Source organism: Cryptomeria japonica, chromosome 2 (assembly GCF_030272615.1).
Source record: "Cryptomeria japonica chromosome 2, Sugi_1.0, whole genome shotgun sequence".
NCBI lineage: Eukaryota > Viridiplantae > Streptophyta > Pinopsida > Cupressales > Cupressaceae > Cryptomeria > Cryptomeria japonica.
In genome coordinates, this window is record NC_081406.1 from 466174836 (window position 1) to 466183519 (window position 8684).

An 8684-nucleotide genomic window follows, 5' to 3' on the forward strand; every position below is an offset into this window, starting at 1 on the left:
CGATTTTCGTTGATATTGGATTGCTCGTTTTAAATTGGGAGTAAGTTCGATTAAATGTCTGATTTTGAATATTAAATGCATTTTATATATGCTGTTGAAAAAGAAAGTTTTGTATTTTATCGCAATAGACTTAATTGTATTCTGTTGGCTTTTGAAATTTGAAAGGTTAAATTGAATTGATTGAGAAAATCGATTTTGGATTTGGAAAGCAAGTTAATTTGTTGTTTTAGTTAGAAAAGGATTAAATTTTGAGAATTATTTGTAAATAAAAATTTTAATTCCAAAAATGGAGTTTTGGTCAACTCTTCCATATAACCCAAAATTTGGGGAAAATTGGAGGATGGACTTTTTTTGGAGAATTTTTGGTTGGAAAGAAATTTTGGGGGTTTTGGGAAGGAATTTTACTGGATCTGACAGGTGGGCTCTCCTTCAGCTATTCCAGGATTGCGTATGAAGGTAGGATTCTGAATTGTTTTTCTTGTTGCCAAAAGAATTTACTGTTCTGGTTGAAAGAAATGATTTTGTTATTGAGAAAACGATTTGATCGTCCAATATGAGTTGGCTGGAAATTTTAATGGAGGTGTGTTATTCCTCATTGTTGTTTGGGTGTTTGAAAACCGCTTTGTGTTTGGAGAGAATGAAATCACCAAAGAAATGGATACCAAAACACAGTCCGTTTAAAACGAACTTATTATTTGAGCCTGTGCGTTTTTATTCAAAATTTATTATCAGATTTTAGTAGTGGGCGTTTTTTTTAATATATATGAACCGAACTGGGCATTTGTGACCATTTCCGAACTGTGTGTTAATAAAGAAATTTATTCATTTTTTGAGTTGGGCGTTTGTTTCTGTATCGGGACTGTGCGTATGCTTTTAAACTGTGGGTTTGGGGTTGGAGGGCGGGGAGTGGAGCTCCACCCGCTCCTCCTCCCCTCCCCCGCACGTCCCCCTTTTCCCCCGCTCGCCCCCTCACCTCCGCTCGGCAAGCACAGTGCCTGCGGCTCACGGCGGTGGCCGCAGGGGCCGCGGTGGCCGCAGGGCGCCGCGGCACCTGCGGGCACCACCGTGGCGCCGCCTGCGCGAAGCCTTCCCTGCGGCTAGGGTTAGGGCACGGCCCGCCCTCACCACTTAATTTAAATGCATTTTTTTTTGTGTTTAGATCATAGTTTATAAAATGTTTTTTTTAATGTATTTTTTTTATCATCCAAAAAAAATGCATATGATAATTTATATCATTTTAATGAAAGTTATTTTTAATGTTAAGTTTAGTTAGATTCTTAATTATTATTAAAGGTGGTATATCATGATAAAGGTTAATTTGGTATTGATTAATTTCATAATGGAGTTTATAGGTTAATCATTATTCAATGTCATCTCATGACTTATGTTCCCTTCCTAATTAAGTTCTAAAACTGATAATTTCGCAACCGAATATCATTGATTTCATTCTGATTGATCTTGGATTAATAAATTTAGGTTTTACCTTCTAGCTGATTAGAGCATTTGGCTAATTAAGGTAGTATTGTTTTAAAAAAAAATAGAATAATATGTTTTGGAAAATTGTTGAAATACGATGTAATTACTAATTGATGATGTTAAATATTATCGTAGAACATATCATTTGAGTAATTGAGAAGTAGTGAAATATTTATCGTTGGGTATTTGAAATTAAACGATGTGCTTTTGGAAATGAGTATCTACAATTGGATTTCCTTTTTAATTATATTTCTGTAATCCGTATAATGCATCTGGGATTGAGAAATAATACGAAACTGTAGAGGTCGGTTTTAGACCAGTGTGTCAATGATGTTTTGATTGGAGATTAAATATCTTAATTAAATGATTAATGGTTGTCTGAGTTTTATGAATATGAATTTGGTTTAAAAACTCATTATGGCTTAATAAGTCTGTTTGATGCTTTGAACCTTAGAGAGAGTTAGAAAACCAAGAACGACTTATCCCTTGATGAGGTAGATAACTGTAATCTGATTTAGATCTTGTAGAAAACTTGATCGACTTTTAATGTTTAGATCAATTCGGAAAGATTGCATCTGTTGAATATCGTCTTTTCTGTTTATTGCCTACGCGAGTTTAATTTCTGTATTCGCTTTTAATTACGAAATGGCAAGAGTGCTTTGTTTGAGAAGACCCTGTCGTATGGCTTGACTTGGGGTACCTGTTTCAGTCCTCGACTCCGAGTTGACTGTTGTATTGTGGTAGAGCCATTTTGATCATATCCTCCTTGTGTGTGAGTCGAATGATGATTGTGGTTGACCGTTGTTGGTCGGGTCTCTAGTTAGAGTACCGTCAGTAAGTGATTACCCTTGAGTCGTGTTTGACCAGATGATTGTTTCTCTCTTCTTGAACTCCGTTCGTCTGACCATGTGCATCCCTTGGTTTTGAGTTCGTCCGAGTATAGTCTAGTGTCGTATGGGAAAGTGGCTTTCAATTGGGGGTCGCGCCCAAAGTGGCTGCTGGGTAACCCGTTGAAAGTGAGTCTAATAAGTGATAACCTAACAGTAGATTAGAATGTAATCTCTAAGTAAGATAAATGTGCCTCACACATGGGACAAGTGCTATCATAGATTCGACATGCTGTGAGAAGGCCTGAAATGGCAAACCACCATCCTTGTCTTCACGAGAGGATGTGTGGGTCCACATGAGGCTTGGATGGGCCGGAAGCTCGGATTAGGTTGCCAGGGTAACCCAGTGTATGGGGTCGGGACCCATGAAGACTTGCCATGGTATCCATACCAGGTTGTGTGATGACACTTGTCCCTACGTTCGCTAGTGTGTTGTCGTTTTGTCCTATTAAGAGTACCTTGTGGGTCGTAATTGTTTATGCCCTTGTGACTATCGGTTTCATGTTAGACCTTGGATGGTGATGGCTCAATGTTATGGATGCTCTCCTGGACCTTTGTATTAGCTTTGATTATGTTCAGCTGGATCCTGTTCTTTTCAGGGATCGTTTATGTATTTATGGACCGATGCGGTCGCTTGTATATTGTTTATATTTCACCTTGATGGCTAGATTGTAAATGGTGTAACCTCTTGTATTCTTAACTTTATTGATTATCAGAGGGGTCTTGCAGTTGAGCAGACCCGGAGATGTAGCCCTTTAGGGGTGAACTCCGAGATCATTATGGTGTTATGTGATGTTATTCTCTTATGTTTCCTTTATTCAGCTTTATCATGTATGATTAGCTTATGTTAAAATGGTTAAGTGGATAAATGGAATTAACTTTAAAAGCTTATATGCAGTTCTTTCTTGTATGCCATGTTGATTGAATGCGTAAGTGGTTTAGATGAGATTTATCGTTGATGCATGTATGTAATCGTCTGTTAAAATGCAATAAGTTGGAATATGAAAGAATGCAACTTAGAGTAATGGAATCTATTCAGTTGCCATTAAGGAAGTGAAATATGCTTGAATAGATCTCTTATGTTATGATGAAATCCTAGTGTATTAGAATGTTAGATGTATGGTTTGTAATTTTAAATGAAAAGCTTGAATGAAGATTATGAATGGATCTTAATGATGAATCTTCGCTTGTGATTTATATTTTCCTCTTTTGAAAGGAATTATCCTGATTATGAATTATCTCGTTATTAAGATATTCAGCTTTTGGATTAATTGTGTGAGTTAAGTGAATTGTGAAATTTAAGTAATCTCATTGGGAAACTCTTTAGGTGTTAGTTGATGTCTTCCGCTATGTAATCTGAATCTTTGATATCTTGTTGCGTCTTATGTGTTGTAACTTTAAAAAAAATAAAAAAATTGCACTCTATTCTTGTGTTATGGCTTAATCCCTTTGGGGTTTCCTGGCGGGGCATTACATTTGGTATCAAAGCCCATGTTGCAAACATTGGGATCTCTGGTGTCGCGTGTGCCCTCTATTTGTGTGAGGTGTATCGACCTTATGTGTATGCTTGTCCTCCTTTTGCATGTGAGTGATTGAGTAGACCTTAGCTGGTGTGTAACGTGTGTGTTCACACCTAGTTTTCGGCTTCTTGAGGTTGGTGTTTGAGTGCTTATTTGTGCCTTGTTTGATTATTGATGTCTTGGTCTATGATTACTCTTATTTTGAAAGAGAGTCGTATGTACCCTCCCTTATTGAGTGTTGTACTCTTTAGACTAATCCATTTGGGTTGGTTCGTTCTTGTTTTGAATCTGAAAGTGCAAATTGTATTTGTTTAAAGATTATGATCTAGCTTAATGTGGTCCACTTGAGGGACTAGTATGGCAATTATTGAATGCTTATTCTGTAGAAAATTAAAAATGGTCATCACCATCCCTCTCTCTTCCTTTCTGGAAATTATAATGATTAGGATATGTGTAATTATCTTTGATTCAATTTTTCTGGTTGCGAGAGAGAAAAGGGTGTGACTTCTTGAACCCTTGTGTGAGCCTTATGTCATTTATGTTTTTAGATTATTAAAGGGCTATGGGGTTAAAAATGTATTCTGGTGATTGGGAGAAAACTGTATGTGTACGTTTAAAGAATTCTCCATATGTATCTTGTAGGAGTAGCATGATTAAATTCTACCTTAGTAAGGTGCATTGCTATGCGAATAGTTGAATTATGTGAAACTGCTTGGTTTGTAGAAGTGTTAAAAAGAGCATGTTATTGTAGCTTCAAGAGAATATTAATGTGTTTTCCAAAAGATTGTCTTATGTGTTTCATTAAACCAGTTTGATTGAAGATTTATTTTAGCAAATGCTCCATTGAACTCGCTTTTGGGTATATGTAATTACCTTGATGTGTTTAGAAAGTGCAAATGAAAAGCTTGTTTGATGTGCATGCATTAATATGTTTTATTTGGTTGATAGCTCCTTCCTTATCTTTGATCGTAATGTGACCTTCTCTAATAGGTTGCAAATTATGACATGTGTCTATGTTGTACTATTATAAGTGAGTGTTCTTAAGAGGTCTTGCATTATCAAAAAGATTGCCTCTCTTGATCTCTATTTTGTTTGGAAAACTAGAACCTCCTGTTGCAACCATTATTATTGGAACTGTTTTGTTAGGCTGATTGTCATCCTTCTAACGGTAGCAAAATGAAAACCGTATAATTGAAATGATAGGCTTATAGTGGGAAATTTTATATTATAATGTGATCTTGTTTGATCTTGTGTCTTTGTAAGAAACAGTTTGATTATCAAACTCTCTTTCCCCTTCTCTTCACCTAATCATAAGATTTTCAGAAATGGTATTAAAGAATGCATTGATTTAAATAGAATGTTTATAAAACATGTGAAAATGTACTATTGCATTTTGGCTTCATAGGGATAGATGAAAGTCTTAAGCTTTAGAAATGAATTTGCTTAGCTAATAATTTAATTATGAATGCTTAGTGAGATTCGAGAAAGATATAGGAATGATGTTATTTCCTTATGTAATTGTGAATTGTTAATAATTTCAGTACTTGAATCTAGAGTAAACTTGATTCAGTTATTTGTATAGAAAGCATAATTGGAATCTTCCTTGTATAGATGTTAGCGTACTGAAAAGTACTCCTCGTAAATGTGACTAAACCAGTGCTGGTGTAATTGTGTGTACTGTAAGAAACCAGTACTTATTATATGTGCCCATGGATTGGTGAAGTAATCAACCATGGAGGATATGTTGCTTATGAGTATGGGAAACCATACTGTTTATGTGATGTTGCTTATTTGTTTCCCTATTGAGTACCAAACCTCGGGTTATGGGTAACTCAGTATGTTAAGGGGTAGTATTAGAAGTAACCGTTCCTTGAATAGTATGGATTGGCGTAAGAGTAATGTCGGCGCGAAGCGACTTTAGCTTCTCTACTTCGAGGAATGATATAGTTGTACTACTAAACTGTATCAAGGTGTACTCAATACTTTCCCTTGTGATGAACCTATTTACGAGGTTCATGAGTGCTAGCCTTATTCCTATCCTTTATTTTGAGCATATAGATGACAGTTTTTGAGCATATTGATGGAATTATATTGGAGCATCTATTGCCTTGTCTTCATGAGAGGCGTGTTATGGCTTTTACATAAGTTGCCAACTGACCAGTGTTGGTAGACTTGTGGGTAGACCTTAGCCATGTATACCTCTGGCTTACGGCGAGTATCCTGAGAGGAACATCGCTATGCGGAGTGTGACCAGCATGTGCCTTATCCGTGGGGTACACTACCATGCAGGATATGTCCATTGCATGCTTGTCCGCTTGGAGTATTGCCATGTCGTGCTGAGACACGATGCGGGATGTAGTAGACATTTCCATGCGGCCTACCACTAGGTATTGGGTAGAGCCATGCCACGTGACGACGTGATGCGGGGTGATGTCGAGGTGCACACTGCCATGCCATGTGGATGTGTGACTTGGCCACACCACATGATGAGCTACTAGGATAGCTAGATGATTGTGCCTTCCTTCCTCGTTGGTGGCTAGCTATTAGTCACGTAGTGAAGTAATGTGCACTTATGAATTTCTTTTATTTATTTCTTTATTTCCTTGTGGGCCAGCAATTTATTTTACTTTGACCTTGACAGTTTAGCCACGATCTTGCAATCTTGATCTTATTTGATTTGATGTTGCAAATCCGGAAATTATTTCCTTGTTTTATTGTTCGCATTGACAATTATTATCTTTAATCTTGTGTACTTTGGTGGCTAAACCGGTTTATCCTTGTTGTTTTTGTATGCTAGTCTGGTGTTGCAATGTGAATTCCTCTCCAAGAACGTAGGAGACGGGCTTGGATGAGTGTATACGAGGAAGTAGACGCAGGGAACCTTGAGGATGGGGGTATGTGAGGCTGTGATGCAGCCAGTATCCACTACCTACCTATGTGTGGTGACTATCTCTTGGAGGCTAACCACCTTTCTCAACAAGGGATATTCACAAAGGTCTTGTATGGAAGGTAGCACCGCTATGGTGTGCCTAGCACCATCGAGCCTTTGACTGAGATATTGGATATTTATGATCATATTGTTGTCCTGAGATTAGGCATAGAGATGCTGATCATGCATGTTACATTTGACCGAGCATTAGACATGCTCACACGTGGCCTTTTCTGTTATGCATTCCAGTTATGTGGATGGTTATTATTTGTATCATGGAGTAAATTGCGTTAACTTGTCACTATGTTATGGGACATAGTCTTTGGAAAGGTTTTTATATGCCTGGCAAGTGTAATCAATTGAGTTATTTATGTTGCTCTTATTTTATGAAAGTTAATTTGGTGGTAGAAATTGAAATTTAAGCTAGTTCTATTCAATAAAATTTTATGAAAAAGATGGATTGGTAAAGGAAATTGATCTTGATAGCATGTTTTCTGGTCATGTTTGATAGATGATTATGGTAATTGTTGCTTACCTCTTGGTAATGTTTTAATTTGGTGTAATGAAAGGAAGAAAATTCTTGTTTCTTTGATATGATTGTGGATAATTCCTAGAATATTTTAAGGAATGGATGGTTTTAGATGTATCTTGCCAATGGATAATGGCGTTTGTAAAGGATTTTGCAATAAACATTTCTTTTATTATGGAAGGATTTCTATGTGCAATTTGATCTTTGTGGAATGAGTTTCAGGGCTGATGCGTACGGCATGTTCTCCATCTAGCCTTACGACTTCCGGGAGTAAGTCGGAACCTAGGGGGGGAGAATGTAGTACCCCTGCCCTAATCTATTTCTAACCTTGGTTTAATCTTGATTAGTTTATCGTAATATTATGTTATAGTCAGATGTTTGATTTTATGCATAGCTATTGATGTGGTTTTCACACTAGTTATATGCAAGTTGTTAGTGTACCTATTTCGTGGTATTAATATTGAGCTAACGTTTTCATTAAGTTTATATATGTATGCATGTATGGCTCTTGGTTGCAGGAAATTTTAGGTACAACGCCGCATGAGTGCGAGGTTCGTCTTCACCTGGATGTGCAGGTTTGAGTGTACCTCTTTTATCCTTAGAGTTGGATTAGGTGGTCGTAAGACCCTAGTTGACCTTAGTCGTGCTCCAGTGAGCATCGTCAGTCGTCGTCGGGATGCCTTTTTGTTTGGGTTTGCAAGTCATCTGTTTGGTTGACCTTCTCGGTTTGCGTGCTTGGTGTGCATGGTTAAATTGATTAATTAGTCCTAAGTAATTATTTTGATTAAATATGTATTTGTGCATTAGAGTTTAATGGGCTAAATTAATCAGGATTTCGTTATGCGATTTTCGTTGATATTGGGTTGCTCGTTTTAAATTGGGAGTAAGTTCGATTAAATGTCTGATTTTGAATATTAAATCCATTTTATATATGCTGTTGAAAAAGAAAGTTTTGTATTTTATCGCAATAGACTTAATTGTATTCTGTTGGCTTTTGAAATTTGAAAGGTTAAATTGAATTGATTGAGAAAATCGATTTTGGATTTGGAAAGCAAGTTAATTTGTTGTTTTAGTTAGAAAAGGATTAAATTTTGAGAATTATTTGTAAATAAAAATTTTAATTCCGAAAATGGAGTTTTGGTCAACTCTTCCATATAACCCAAAATTTGGGGAAAATTGGAGGATGGACTTTTTTTGGAGAATTTTTGGTTGGAAAGAAATTTTGGGGGTTTTGGGAAGGAATTTTACTGGATCTGACAGGTGGGCTCTCCTTCAGCTATTCCAGGATTGCGTATGAAGGTAGGATTCTGAATTGTTTTTCTTGTTGCCAAAAGAATTTACTG